This window comes from Schistocerca americana, chromosome 4 (genome assembly GCF_021461395.2).
Source record: "Schistocerca americana isolate TAMUIC-IGC-003095 chromosome 4, iqSchAmer2.1, whole genome shotgun sequence".
NCBI classification, from domain to species: domain Eukaryota; kingdom Metazoa; phylum Arthropoda; class Insecta; order Orthoptera; family Acrididae; genus Schistocerca; species Schistocerca americana.
The window spans coordinates 11,443,408-11,457,367 of record NC_060122.1 but is presented as its reverse complement, the minus strand read 5'-3'; positions in this window follow the sequence as shown (position 1 = coordinate 11,457,367).

Here is a 13,960-nt window from a genome sequence, read left to right as displayed (position 1 = left end):
GATGCAATTTCTGTGTTTCATCGTCAATAAGAAGGTCCAAGGGATACAGTAAACCTTGAGTGAAGCATCGGAATCCATAACTAGTGTCTCAGGAATGGTTCAAAACATAGTCAGTAAGAAGTGTCGGTCTTCATGTACTTAAGTGGGCATTGTGCCTTTTGTATTTAATTCCGATGCAATTTCTGTGTTTCATCGTCAATAAGAAGGTCCAAGGGATACAGTAAACCTGAAGTGAAGCATCGGAATCTATAACTAGTGTCACAGGAATGGTTCAAAACATAGTCAGTAGGAAGTGTCGGTCTTCATGTACTTAAGTCGGCATTGTGCCTTTTGTATTTAATTCCGATGCAATTTCTGTGTTTCATTGTCAATAAGAAGGTCCAAGGGATACAGTAAACCTGAAGTGAAGCATCGGAATCTATAACTAGTCTCAGAGGAATGGTTCAAAACTTAGACAGTAGGAAGAGTCAGTCTTCTTGTACTTAAGTCGGCATTGTGCCTTTTGTATTTAATTCCGATGAAATTTCTGTGTTTCATCGTCAATAAGAAGGTCCAAGAGATACAGTAAACCTGAAGTGAAGCATCGGAATCTATAACTAGTGCCACAGGAATGGTCAGTAGGAAGAGTCAGTCTTCTTGCCCTTAAGTAGGCATTGTGCCTTTTGTATTTAATTCCGATGCAATTTATGTGTTTCATCGTCAATAAGAAGGTCCAAGGGATACAGTAAACCTGAAGTGAAGCATCGGAATCTATAACTAGTGTTACAGTTATGGTTCAAAACATAGTCAGTTAGAAGTGTCGTTCTTCATGTACTTAAGTCGGAATTGTGAATTTTGTATTTAATTCCGATGCCATTCCTGTGTTTCATCGTCAATAAGAAGGTCCAAGGGATACAGTAAACCTGGAGTGAAGCATGGAAATCTATAACTAGTGTCACAGGAATGGGTCAAAACATAGTCAGTAAGAAGTGTCGGTCTTCATGTACTTAAGTCGGCATTGTGTCTTTTGTATTTAATTCCGATGCCATTTCTGTGTTTCATCGTCAATAAGTAGGTCCAAGGTATACAGTAAACCTGGAGTGAAGCATGGAAATCTATAACTAGTGTCACAGGAATGGGTTAAAACATAGTCAGTAAGAAGTGTCGGTCTTCATGTACTTATGTCGGCATTGTGCCTTTTGTATTTAATTCCGATGCAATTTCTGTGTTTAATCGTCAATAAGAAGGTCCAAGGGATATAGTAAACCTGAAGTGAAGCATCGGAATCTATAACTAGTGTCAGAGGAATGGTTCAAAACATAGTCAGTAAGAAGTGTCGGTCTTCATGTACTTAAGTCGGCATTGTGTCTTTTGTATTTAATTCCGATGCAATTTCTGTGTTTCGTCGTCAATAAGAAGGTCCAAGGGATACAGTAAACCTGGTGTAAAAAATCCGAATCTATAAATAGTGTCACAGGAATGGTCAGTAGGAAGAGTCAGTCTTCTTGTCCTTAAGTCGGCATTGTGCCTTTTGTATTTAATTCCGATGCAATTTCTGTGTTTCATCGTCAATACGAACGTCCAAGGGATATAGTAAACCTGAAGTGAAGCATCGGAATCTATAACTAGTGTCAGAGGAATGGTTCAAAACATAGTCAGTAAGAAGTGTCGGTCTTCATGTACTTAAGTGGGCATTGTGCCTTTTGTATTTAATTCCGATGCAATTTCTGTGTTTCATCGTCAATAAGATGGTCCAAGGGATACAGTAAACCTGAAGTGAAGCATCGGAATCTATAACTACTGTCACAGGAATGGTCAGTTGGAAGAGTCAGTCTTCCTGTCCTTAAGTCGGCATTGTGCCTTTTGTATTTAATTCCGATGCAATTTCTGTGTTTCATCGTCAATAAGAAGGTCCAAGGGATACAGTAAACGTGAAGTGTAGCTTCAGAATCTATAACTAGTTTCACAGGAATGGTTCAAAAGCATAGTCAGTAAGAAGTGTCGGTCTTCATGTACTTAAGTCGGCATTGTGCCTTTTGTACTTAATTCCGATGCAATTTCTGTGTTTCATCGTCAATAAGAAGGTCCAAGGGATACAGTAAACCTGGAGTGAAGATCGGAATCTATAACTACTGTCACAGGAATGGTCAGTGGGAAGAGTCAGTCTTCTTGTCCTTAAGTCCGCATTGTGCCTTTTGTATTTAATTCCGATGCAATTTCTGTGTTTCTTCGTCAATAAGAAGGTCCAAGGGATACAGTAAACCTGAAGTGAAGCATCGGAATCTATAACTAGTGTCACACGAATGCTCAGTTGGAAGAGTCAGTCTTATTGTCCTTAAGTCGGCATTGTGCCTTTTGTATTTAATTCCAATGCAATTTCTGTGTTTCATCGTCAATAAGAACGTCCAAGGAATACAGTAAACTTGTAGTGAAGCATCGGAATCTATAACTAGTGTTGCAGGAATGGTTCAAAACATTGTCAATAAGAAGTGTCGGTCTTCATGTACTTAAGTCGGCATTGTGCCTTTTGTATTTAATTCCGATGCAATTTCTGTGTCTCATCGTCAGTAAGAAGGTCCAAGGGATACAGTAAACGTGAAGTGTAGCTTCGGAATCTATAACTAGTGTCACAGGAATGGTTCAAAAGCATAGTCAGTAAGAAGTGTCGGTCTTCATGTACTTAAGTCGGCATTGTGCCTTTTGTACCTAATTCCGATGCATTTTCTGTGTTTCATCGTCAATAAGAAGGTCCAAGGGATACAGTAAACCTGAAGTGAAGCATCGGAATCTATAACTAGTGTCACAGGAATGGTCAGTAGGAAGAGTCAGTCTTCTTGTACTTAAGTTGGCATTGTGCCATTTGTATTTAACTCCGATGCAATTTCTGTGTTTCATCGTCAAAAAAAGGTCCAAGGAATACAGTAAACCTGAAGTGAAGCATCGGAATCTATAACTAGTGTCAAGGAATGGTTGAAAACCTAGTCAGTAGGAAGTGTCGGTCTTCATGTACTTAAGTCGGCATTCTGCCTTTTGTATTTAATTCCGATGCAATTTCTGTGTTTCATTGTCAATAAGAAGGTCCAAGGGATACAGTAAACCTGAAGTGAAGCATCGGAATCTATAACTAGTCTCAGAGGAATGGTTCAAAACTTAGACAGTAGGAAGAGTCAGTCTTCTTGTACTTAAGTCGGCATTGTGCCTTTTGTATTAATTTCCGATGCAATTTCTGTGTTTCGTCGCCAATAAGAAGGTCCAAGGGATACAGTAAACCTGGTGTAAAAAATCGGAATCTATAACTAGTGTCACAGGAATGGTCAGTAGGAAGAGTCAATCTTCTTGCACTTAAGTCGGCATTGTGCCTTTTGTATTTAAGTCCGATGCAATTTCTGTGTTTCATCGTCAATAAGATGGTCCAAGGGATACAGTAAACCTTGAGTGAGGCATCGGAATAAATACCTAGTGTCTCAGGGATGGTACAAAACATAGTCAGTAAGAAGTGTCGGTCTTCATGTACTTAAGTGGGCATTGTGCCTTTTGTATTTAATTCCGATGCAATTTCTGTGTTTCATCGTCAATAAGAAGGTCCAAGGGATACAGTAAACCTGAAGTGAAGCATCGGAATCTATAACTAGCGTCACACGAATGGTTCAAATCATAGTCAGTAAGAAGTGTCGTTCTTCATGTACTTAAGTCGGCATTGTGCCTTTTGTATTTAATTCCGATGCAATTTCTGTGTTTCATCGTCTATAAGAAGGTCCAAGGGATACAGTACACCTGAAGTGAAGCATCGGAATCTATAACTAGTGTTACAGGAATGGTTCAAAACATAGTCAGTAAGAAGTGACGGTCTTCACGTACTTAAGTCGGCATTGTGCCTTTTGTATTTAATTCTGATGCCATTTCTGTATTTCATCGTCAATATGTAGGTCCAAGGTATACAGTAAACCTGGAGTGAAGCATGGAAATCTATAACTAGTGTCACAGGAATGGTCAGTAGGAAGAGTCAGTCTTCTTGCCCTTAAGTCGGCATTGTGCCTTTTGTATTTAATTCCGATGCAATTTGTGTGTTTCATCGTCAATAAGAAGGTCCAAGGGATACAGTAAACCTGAAGTGAAGCATCGGAATCTATAACTAGTGTTACAGTAATGGTTCAAAACATAGTCAGTAAGAAGTGTCGCTCTTCATGTACTTAAGTCGGCATTGTAAATTTTGTATTTAATTCCGATGCCATTTCTGTGTTTCATCGTCAATAAGAAGGTCCAAGGGATACAGTAAACCTGGAGTGAAGCATGGAAATCTATAACTAGTGTCACAGGTATGGGTCAAAACATAGTCAGTAAGAAGTGTCGGTCTTCATGTACTGAAGTCGGCATTGTGAATTTTGTATTTAATTCCGATGCCATTTCTGTGTTTCATCGTCAATAAGAAGGTCCAAGGGATACAGTAAACCTGGAGTGAAGCATGGAAATCTATAACTAGTGTCACCGGAATGGGTCAAAACATAGTCAGTAAGAAGTGTCGGTCTTCATGTACTTAAGTCGGCATTAAGTCATTTGTATTTAATTCCGATGCAATTTCTGTGTTTCGTCGTCAATAAGAAGGTCCAAGGTATACAGTAAACCTGGTGTAAAAAATCCGAATCTATAACTAGTGTCACAGGAATGGTCAGTAGGAAGAGTCAGTCTTCTTGTACTTAAGTCGGCATTGTGCCTTTTGTATTTAAGTCCGATGCAATTTCTGTGTTTCATCGTCAATAAGAAGGTCCAAGGGATACAGTAAACCTGAAGTGAAGCATCGGAATCTATAACTAGTGTCACAGGAATGGTTCAAAACATAGTCAGTAGGAAGTGTCGGTCTTCATGTACTTAAGTCGGCATTGTGCCTTTTGTATTTAATTCCGATGCAATTTCTGTGTTTCATTGTCAATAAGAAGGTCCAAGGGATACAGTAAACCTGAAGTGAAGCATCGGAATCTATAACTAGTCTCAGAGGAATGGTTCAAAACTTAGACAGTAGGAAGAGTCAGTCTTCTTGTACTTAAGTCGGCATTGTGCCTTTTGTATTTAATTCCGATGAAATTTCTGTGTTTCATCGTCAATAAGAAGGTCCAAGAGATACAGTAAACCTGAAGTGAAGCATCGGAATCTATAACTAGTGTCACAGGAATGGTCAGTAGGAAGAGTCAGTCTTCTTGCCCTTAAGTAGGCATTGTGCCTTTTGTATTTAATTCCGATGCAATTTATGTGTTTCATCGTCAAGAAGAAGGTCCAAGGGATACAGTAAACCTGAAGTGAAGCATCGGAATCTATAACTAGTGTTACAGTTATGGTTCAAAACATAGTCAGTAAGAAGTGTCGGTCTTCATGTACTTAAGTGGGCATTGTGCCTTTTGTAGTTAATTCCGATGCCATTCCTGTGTTTCATCGTCAATAAGAAGGTCCAAGGGATACAGTAAACCTGGAGTGAAGCATGGAAATCTATAACTAGTGTCACAGGAATGGGTCAAAACATAGTCAGTAAGAAGTGTCGGATTCATGTACTTAAGTCGGCATTGTGTCTTTTGTATTTAATTCCGATGCCATTTCTGTGTTTCATCGTCAATACGTAGGTCCAAGGTATACAGTAAACCTGGTGTGAAGCATGGAAATCTATAACTAGTGTCACAGGAATGGGTTAAAACATAGTCAGTAAGAAGTGTCGGTCTTCATGTACTTATGTCGGCATTGTGCCTTTTGTATTTAATTCCGATGCAATTTCTGTGTTTAATCGTCAATAAGAAGGTCCAAGGGATACAGTAAACCTGAAGTGAAGCATCGGAATCTATAACTAGTGTCAGAGGAATGGTTCAAAACTTAGACAGTAGGAAGAGTCAGTCTTCTTGTACTTAAGTCGGCATTGTGCATTTTGTATTAATTTCCGATGCAATTTCTGTGTTTCGTCGTCAATAGGAAGGTCCAAAGGATACCGTAAACCTGGTGTAAAAAATCGGAATCTATAACTAGTGTCACAGGAATGGTCAGTAGGAAGAGTCAGTCTTCTTGTACTTAAGTCGGCATTGTGCCTTTTGTATTTAAGTCCGATGCAATTTCTGTGTTTCATCGTCAATAAGAAGGTCCAAGGGATACAGTAAACCTTGAGTGAAGCATCGGAATCCATAACTAGTGTCTCAGGAATGGTACAAAACATAGTCAGTAAGAAGTGTCGGTCTTCATGTACTTAAGTGGGCATTGTGCCTTTTGTATTTAATTCCGATGCAATTTCTGTGTTTCATCGTCCATAAGAAGGTCCAAGGGATACAGTAAACCTGAAGTGAAGCATCGGAATCTATAACTAGTGTCACACGAATGGTTCAAATCATAGTCAGTAAGAAGTGTCGTTCTTCATGTACGTAAGTCGGCATTGCGCCTTTTGTATTTAATTCCGATGCAATTTCTGTGTTTCATCGTCAATAAGAAGGTCCAAGGGATACAGTAAACCTGAAGTGAAGCATCGGAATCTATAACTAGTGTCACAAAAATGATCAGTAGGAAGAGTCAGTCTTCTTGCCCTTAAGTCGGCATTGTGCCTTTTGTATTTAATTTCGATGCAATTTCTGTGTTTCATCGGCAATAAGAGGGTCCAAGGGATACAGTACACCTGAAGCGAAGCATCGGAATCTATAACTAGTGTAACAGGAATGGTTCAAAATATAGTCAGTAAGAAGTGACGGTCTTCGCGTACTTAAGTCGGCATTGTGCCTTTTGTATTTAATTCTGATGCCATTTCTGTGTTTCATCGTCAATATGTAGGTCCAAGGTATACAGTAAACCTGGAGTGAAGCGTGGAATTCTATAACTAGTGTCACAGGAATGGTCAGTAGGAAGAGTCAGTCTTCTTGCCCTTAAGTCGGCATTGTGCATTTTGTAATTAATTCCGATGCAATTTATGTGTTTCATCGTCAATAAGAAGGTCCAAGGGATACAGTAAACCTGAAGTGAAGCATCGGAATCTATAACTAGTGTTACAGTAATGGTTCAAAACATAGTCAGTAAGAAGTGTCGTTCTTCATGTACTTAAGTCGGCATTGTGAATTTTGTATTTAATTCCGATGCCATTTCTGTGTTTCATCGTCAATAAGAAGGTCCAAGGGATACAGTAAACCTGGAGTGAAGCATGGAAATCTATAACTAGTGTCACAGGAATGGGTCAAAACATAGTCAGTAAGAAGTGTCGGTCTTCATGTACTGAAGTCGGCATTGTGAATTTTGTATTTAATTCCGATGCCATTTCTGTGTTTCATCGTCAATAAGAAGGTCCAAGGGATACAGTAAACCTGGAGTGAAGCATGGAAATCTATAACTAGTGTCACAGGAATGGGTCAAAACATAGTCAGTAAGAAGTGTCGGTCTTCATGTACTTATGTCGGCATTGTGTCTTTTGTATTTAATTCCGATGCGATTTCTGTGTTTCGTCGTCAATAAGAAGGTCCAAGGGATACAGTAAACCTGGTGTAAAAAATCCGAATCTATAACTAGTGTGACAGGAATGGTCAGTAGGAAGAGTCAGTCTTCTTGTACTTAAGTCGGCATTGTGCCTTTTGTATTTAAGTCCGATGCAATTTCTGTGTTTCATCGTCAATAAGAAGGCCCAAGGGATACAGTAAACCTTGATTGAAGCATCGGAATCCATAACTAGTGTCTCAGGAATGGTTCAAAACATAGTCAGTAAGAAGTGTCGGTCTTCTTGTACTTAAGTGGGCATTGTGCCTTTTGTATTTAATTCCGATGCAATTTCTGTGTTTCATCGTCAATAAGAAGGTCCAAGGGATACAGTAAACCTGAAGTGAAGCATCGGAATCTATAACTAGTGTCACAGGAATAATCAGTAGGAAGAGTCAGTCTTCTTGCCCTTAAGTCGCCATTGTGCCTTTTGTATTTAATTTCGATGCAATTTCTTTGTTTCATCGACAATAAGAAGGTCCAAGGGATACAGTAAACCTGAAGTGAAGCATCGGAATCTATAACTAGTGTTACAGGAATGGTTCAAAACATAGTCAGTAAGATGTGACGGTCTTCACGTACTTAAGTCGGCATTGTGCCTTTTGTATTTAATTCTGATGCCATTTCTGGGTTTCATCGTCAATATGTAGGTCCAAGGTATACAGTAAACCTGGAGTGAAGCATGGAAATCTATAACTAGTGTCACAGGAATGGGTCAAAACATAGTCAGTAAGAAGTGTCGGTCTTCATGTACATCAGTCGACATTGTGCCTTTTGTATTTAATTCAGATGCAATTTCTGTGTTTCATCGTCAATAAGTAGGTCCAAGGGATACAGTAAACCTGAAGTGAAGCATCGGAATCTATAACTAGTGTCACAGGAATGGTTCAAAACATAGTCAGTAAGAAGTGTCCTTCTTCATGTACTTAAGTCGGCATTGTGCCTTTTGTATTTAATTCCGATGCAATTTCTATGTTTCATCGTCAATAAGAAGGTCCAAGGGATACAGTAAACCTGAAGTGCAGCATCGGAATCTATAACTAGTGTCACAGGAATGGTCAGTAGGAAGAGTCAGTCTTCTTGTACTTAAGTTGGCATTGAGCCATTTGTATTTAATTCCGATGCAATTTCTGTGCTTCATCGTCAATAAGAAGGTCCAAGGAATACAGTAAACCTGATGTGAAGCATCGGAATCTATAACTAGTGGCACAGGAATGGTTCAAAACATAGTCAGTAGGAAGTGTCGGTCTTCATGTACTTAAGTCAGCATTGTGCCTTTTGTATTTAATTCCGATGCAATTTCTGTGTTTTATCGTCAATAAGAAGGTCCAAGGGATACAGTAAACCTGAAGTGAAGCATCGGAATCTATAACTAGTGTCAGAGGAATGGTTCTAAACATAGTCAGTAAGAAGTGTCGGTCCTCATGTACTTAAGTCGGCATTGTGCCCTTTGTATTTAATTCCGATGCAATTTCTGTGTTTCGTCGTCAATAAGAAGGTCCTAGAGATACAGTAAACCTGAAGTGAAGCATAGGAATCTATAACTACTGTCACAGGAATGGAAAGTAGGAAGAGTCAGTCTTCTTGCCCTTACGTCGGCATTGTGCTTTTTGTATTTAATTCCGATGCAATTTCTGTCTTTCATCGTCAATAAGATGGTCCAAGGGATACAGTAAATCTGAAGTGAAGCATCGGAATCTATAACTAGTGTTACAGTAATGGTTCAAAACATAGTCAGTAAGAAGTGTCGGTCTTCATGTACTTATGTCGGCATTGTGCCTTGTGTATTTAATTCCGATGCCATTTGTGTGTTTCATCGTCAATAAGAAGGTCCAAGGGATACAGTAAACCTGGAGTGAAGCATGGAAATCTATAACTAGTGTCACTGGAATGGGTCAAAACATAGTCAGTAAGAAGTGTCGGTCTTCATGTACTTAAGTCGGCATTGTGCCTTTTGTATTCAATTCCGATGCAATTTCTGTGTTTCATCGTCAATAAGAAGGTCCAAGGGATTCAGTGAACCTGAAGTGTAGCATCGGAATCCATAACTAGTGTTGCAGGAATTGCTCAAAGCTTAGTCAGTAAGAAGTGTCGGTCTTCATGTACTTATGTCGGCACTGTGCCTTTTGTATTTCATTCCGATGCCATTTCTGTGTTTCATCGTCAATAAGAAGGTCCTAGGTATACAGTAAACCTGAAGTGAAGCATAGGAATCTATAACTAATGTCACAGGAATGGAAAGTAGGAAGAGTCAGTCTTCTTGTCCTTAAGTCGGCATTGTGCCTTCTGTATTTAATTCAGATGCAAATTCTGTTTCATCGTCAATAAGAAGGTCCAAGGGATACAGCAAACCTTAAGTGAAGCATCGGAATCTATAACTAGTGTCACAGGAATGTGTCAAAACATTGTCAGTAAGAAGTGTCGTACTTCATGTACTTAAGTCGGCATTGTGCCTTTTGTATTTAATTCCGATGCAATTTCTGTGTTTCATCGTCAATAAGAAGGTCCAAGGGATACAGTAAACCTGAAGTGAAGCATCGGAATCTATAACTAGTGTCACAGGAATTGTCAGTAGGAAGAGTCAGTCTTCTTGCCCTTAAGTCGGCATTGTGCCTTTTGTATTTAATTCCGATGCAATTTCTGTGTTTCATCGTCAATAAGAAGGTCCAAGGGATACAGTAAACCTGGTGTGAAGAATCGGAATCTATAACTAGTGTCACAGGAATGGTCAGTAGGAAGAGTCAGTCTTCTTGCCCTTAAGTCATCATTGTGCCTTTTGTATTTAATTCCGATGCAATTTCTGTGTTTCATCGTCAATAAGAAGGTCCAAGGGAAACAGTAAACCTGAAGTGAAGCATCGGAATCTATAACTAGTGTCACAGGAATGGTTCAAAACTTAGGCATTATTAAGAGTCAGTCTTCTTGTCCTTAAATCGGCATTGTGCCTTTTGTATTTAATTCCGATGCAATTTCTGTGTTTAATCGTCAATAAGAAGGTCCAAGTGATACAGTAAACCTGGAGTGAAGCATCGGAATCTATAACTAGTGTCACAGGAATGGTCAGTAGGAAGAGTCAGTGTTCTTGTCCTTAAGTCGGCATTGTGCCTTTTGTATTTAATTCCGATGCAATTTCTGTGTTTAATCGTCAATAAGGAGGTCCAAGTGATACAGTAAACCTGGAGTGAAGCATCGGAATCTATAACTAGTGTCACAGGAATGGTCAGTAGGAAGAGTCAGTGTTCTTGTCCTTAAGTCGGCATTGTGCCTTTTGTATTTAATTACGATGCAATTTCTGTGTTTCATCGTCAATACGAAGGTCCAAGGGATACAGTAAACCTGGAGTGAAGCATCGGAATCTATAACTAGTGTCACAGGAATGGTCAGTAGGAAGAGTCAGTGTTCTTGTCCTTATGTCGGCATTGTGCCTTTTGTATTTAATTCCGATGCAATTTCTGTGTTTCATCGTCAATAAGAAGGTCCAAGGGATACAGTAAACCTGAAGTGAAAGATAGGAATCTATAACTGGTGTCACAGGAATGGTCAGTAGGAAGAGTCAGTGTTCTTGTCCTTAAATCGGCATTGTGCCTTTTGTATTTAATTCCGATGCAATTTCTGTGTTTCATCGTCAATAAGGAGGTTTAAGGGATACAATAAACCTGAAGTGAAGCATCGGAATCTATAACTAGTGTCACAGGAATGGTCAGTAGGAAGAGTCAGCCTTCTTGTCCCTAAGTCGGTATTGTGCCTTTTGTATTTAATTCCGATGCATTTTCTGTGTTTCATCGTCAATAAGAAGATCCAAGGGATACAGTAAACCTGAAGTGAAGCATCGGAATCCATAACTAGTGTTGCAGGAATGGTTCAAAAAATAGTCAGTAAGAAGTGTTGGTCTTCATGTACATAAGTCGGCACTGTGCCTTTTGTATTTAATTCCGATGCAATTTCTGTGTTTCATCGTCAATAAGTAGGTCAAAGGGATACAGTAAACCTGGAGTGAAGCATGGAAATCTATAACTAGTGTCACAGGAATGGGTCAAAACATAGTCAGTAAGAAGTGTCGGTCTTCATGTACTTAAGTCGGCATTGTGCCTTTTGTATTTAATTCCGATGCAATTTCTGTGTTTCATCGTCAATAAGAAGGTCCACGGAATACAGTAATCCTGAAGTGAAGCATCGGAATCTATAACTAGTGTCACAGGAATGGTTCAAAACATAGTCAGTCAGAAGTGTCCTTCTTCATGTACTTAAGTCGGCATTGTGCCTTTTGTATTTAATTCCGATGCAATTTCTGTGTTTCATCGTCAATAAGAAGGTCCTAGGTATACAGTAAACCTGAAGTGAAGCATAGGAATCTATAACTAGTGTCACAGGAATGGAAAGTAGGAAGAATCAGTCTTCTTGTCCTTAAGTCGGCATTGTGCCTTTTGTATTTAATTCCGATGCAATTTCTGTGTTTCATCTTCATTAAGAAGGTCAAAGGGATACAGTAAACCTGAAGTGAAGCATCGGAATCTATAACTAGTGTCACAGGAATGGTCAGTGGGAAGAGTCAGTCTTCTTGCCCTCAAGTCGGCATTGTGCCTTTTGTATTTAATTCCGATGCAATTTCTGTGTTTCATCGTCAATAAGAAGGTCCAAGGGATACAGTAAACCTGGTGTGAAGAATCGGAATCTATAACTAGTGTCACAGGAATGGTCAGTAAGAAGAGTCATTCTTCTTGTCCTTAAGTCGGCATTGTGCCTTTTGTATTTAATTCCGATGCAATTTCTGTGTTTCATCGTCAATAAGAAGGTCCAAGGGATACAGTAAACCTGAAGTGAAGCATCGGAATCTATAACTAGTGTCACAGGAATTATTCAAAGCATAGTCAGAAGGAAGTGTCGGTCTTCATGTACTTAAGTCGGCATTGTGCCTTTTGTATTTAATTCCGATGCAATTTCTGTGTTTCATCGTCAATAAGAAGGTCCAAGTTATACAGTAAACCTGAAGTGAAGCATCGGAATCTATAACTAGTGTCACAGGAATGGTCTGCTGGAAAAGTCAGTCTTCTTGTCCTTAAGTTGGCATTGTGCCTTTTGTATTTAATTCCGATGCAATTTCTGTGTTTCATCGTCAATAAGAAGGTCCAAGGGATACAGTAAACCTGGAGTGAAGCATCGGAATCTATAACTAGAGCCACAGGAATGGTCAGTCTGTAGAGTCAGTCTTCTTATCCCTAAGTCGGTATTGTGCCTTTTGTATTTAATTCCGATGCATTTTCTGTGTTTCATCGTCAATAAGAAGGTCTAAGGGATACAGTAAACCTGAAGTGAAGCATCTAAATCCATAACTAGTGTTGCAGGAATGGTTCAAAACATAGTCAGTAAGAAGTGTCGGTCTTCATGTACTTAAGTCGGCATTGTGCCTTTCGTATTTAATTCCGATGCAATTTCTGTGTTTCATCGTCAATACGAAGGTCCAAGGGATACAGTAAACCTGAAGTGAAGCATCGGAATCTATAACTAGTGTCACAGGAATGGTCAGTAGGAAGAGTCAGTCTTCTTGTCCTTAAGTCGGCATTGAGCCTTTTGTATTTAATTCCGATGCATTTTCTGTATTTCATCGTCAGTAAGAAGGTCCAAGGGATTCAGTAAACCTGAAGTGAAGCATCGGAATCCATAACTAGTGTTGCAGGAATTGCTCAAAACATAGTCAGTAAGAAGTGTCGGTCTTCATGTACTTATGTCGGCATTGTGCCTTTTGTATTTAATTCCGATGCCATTTCTGTGTTTCATCGTCAATAAGAAGGTCCTAGGTATACAGTAAACCTGAAGTGAAGCATAGGAATCTATAACTAGTGTCACAGGAATGGAAAGTAGGAAGAGTCAGTCTTCTTGTCCTTAAGTCGGCATTGTGCCTTTTGTATTTAATTCCGATGCAAATTCTGTGTTTCATCGTCAATAAGAAGGTCCAAGGGATACAGCAAACCTGAAGTGAAGCATCGGAATCTATAACTAGTGTCACAGGAATGTTTCAAAACATAGTCAGTAAGAAGTGTCGTACTTCATGTACTTAAGTCGGCATTGTGCCTCTTGTATTTCATTCCGATGCAATTTCGGTGTATCATCGTCAATAAGAAGGTCCAAGGGATACAGTAAACCCGAAGTGAAGCATCGGAATCTATAACTAGTGTCACAGGAATGGTCAGTAGGAAGAGTCAGTCTTCTTGCCCTTAAGTCATCATTGTGCCTTTTGTATTTAATTCCGATGCAATTTCCGTGTTTCATCGTCAATAAGAAGGTCCAAGGGAAACAGTAAACCTGAAGTGAAGCATCGGAATCTATAACTAGTGTCACAGGAATGGTTCAAAACTTAGGCATTATTAAGAGTCAGTCTTCTTGTCCTTAAGTCGGCATTGTGCCTTTTGTATTTAATTCCGATGCAATTTCTGTGTTTCATCGTCAATAAGGAGGTCCAAGGGATACAGTAAACCTGGAGTGAAGCATCGGAATCTATAACTAG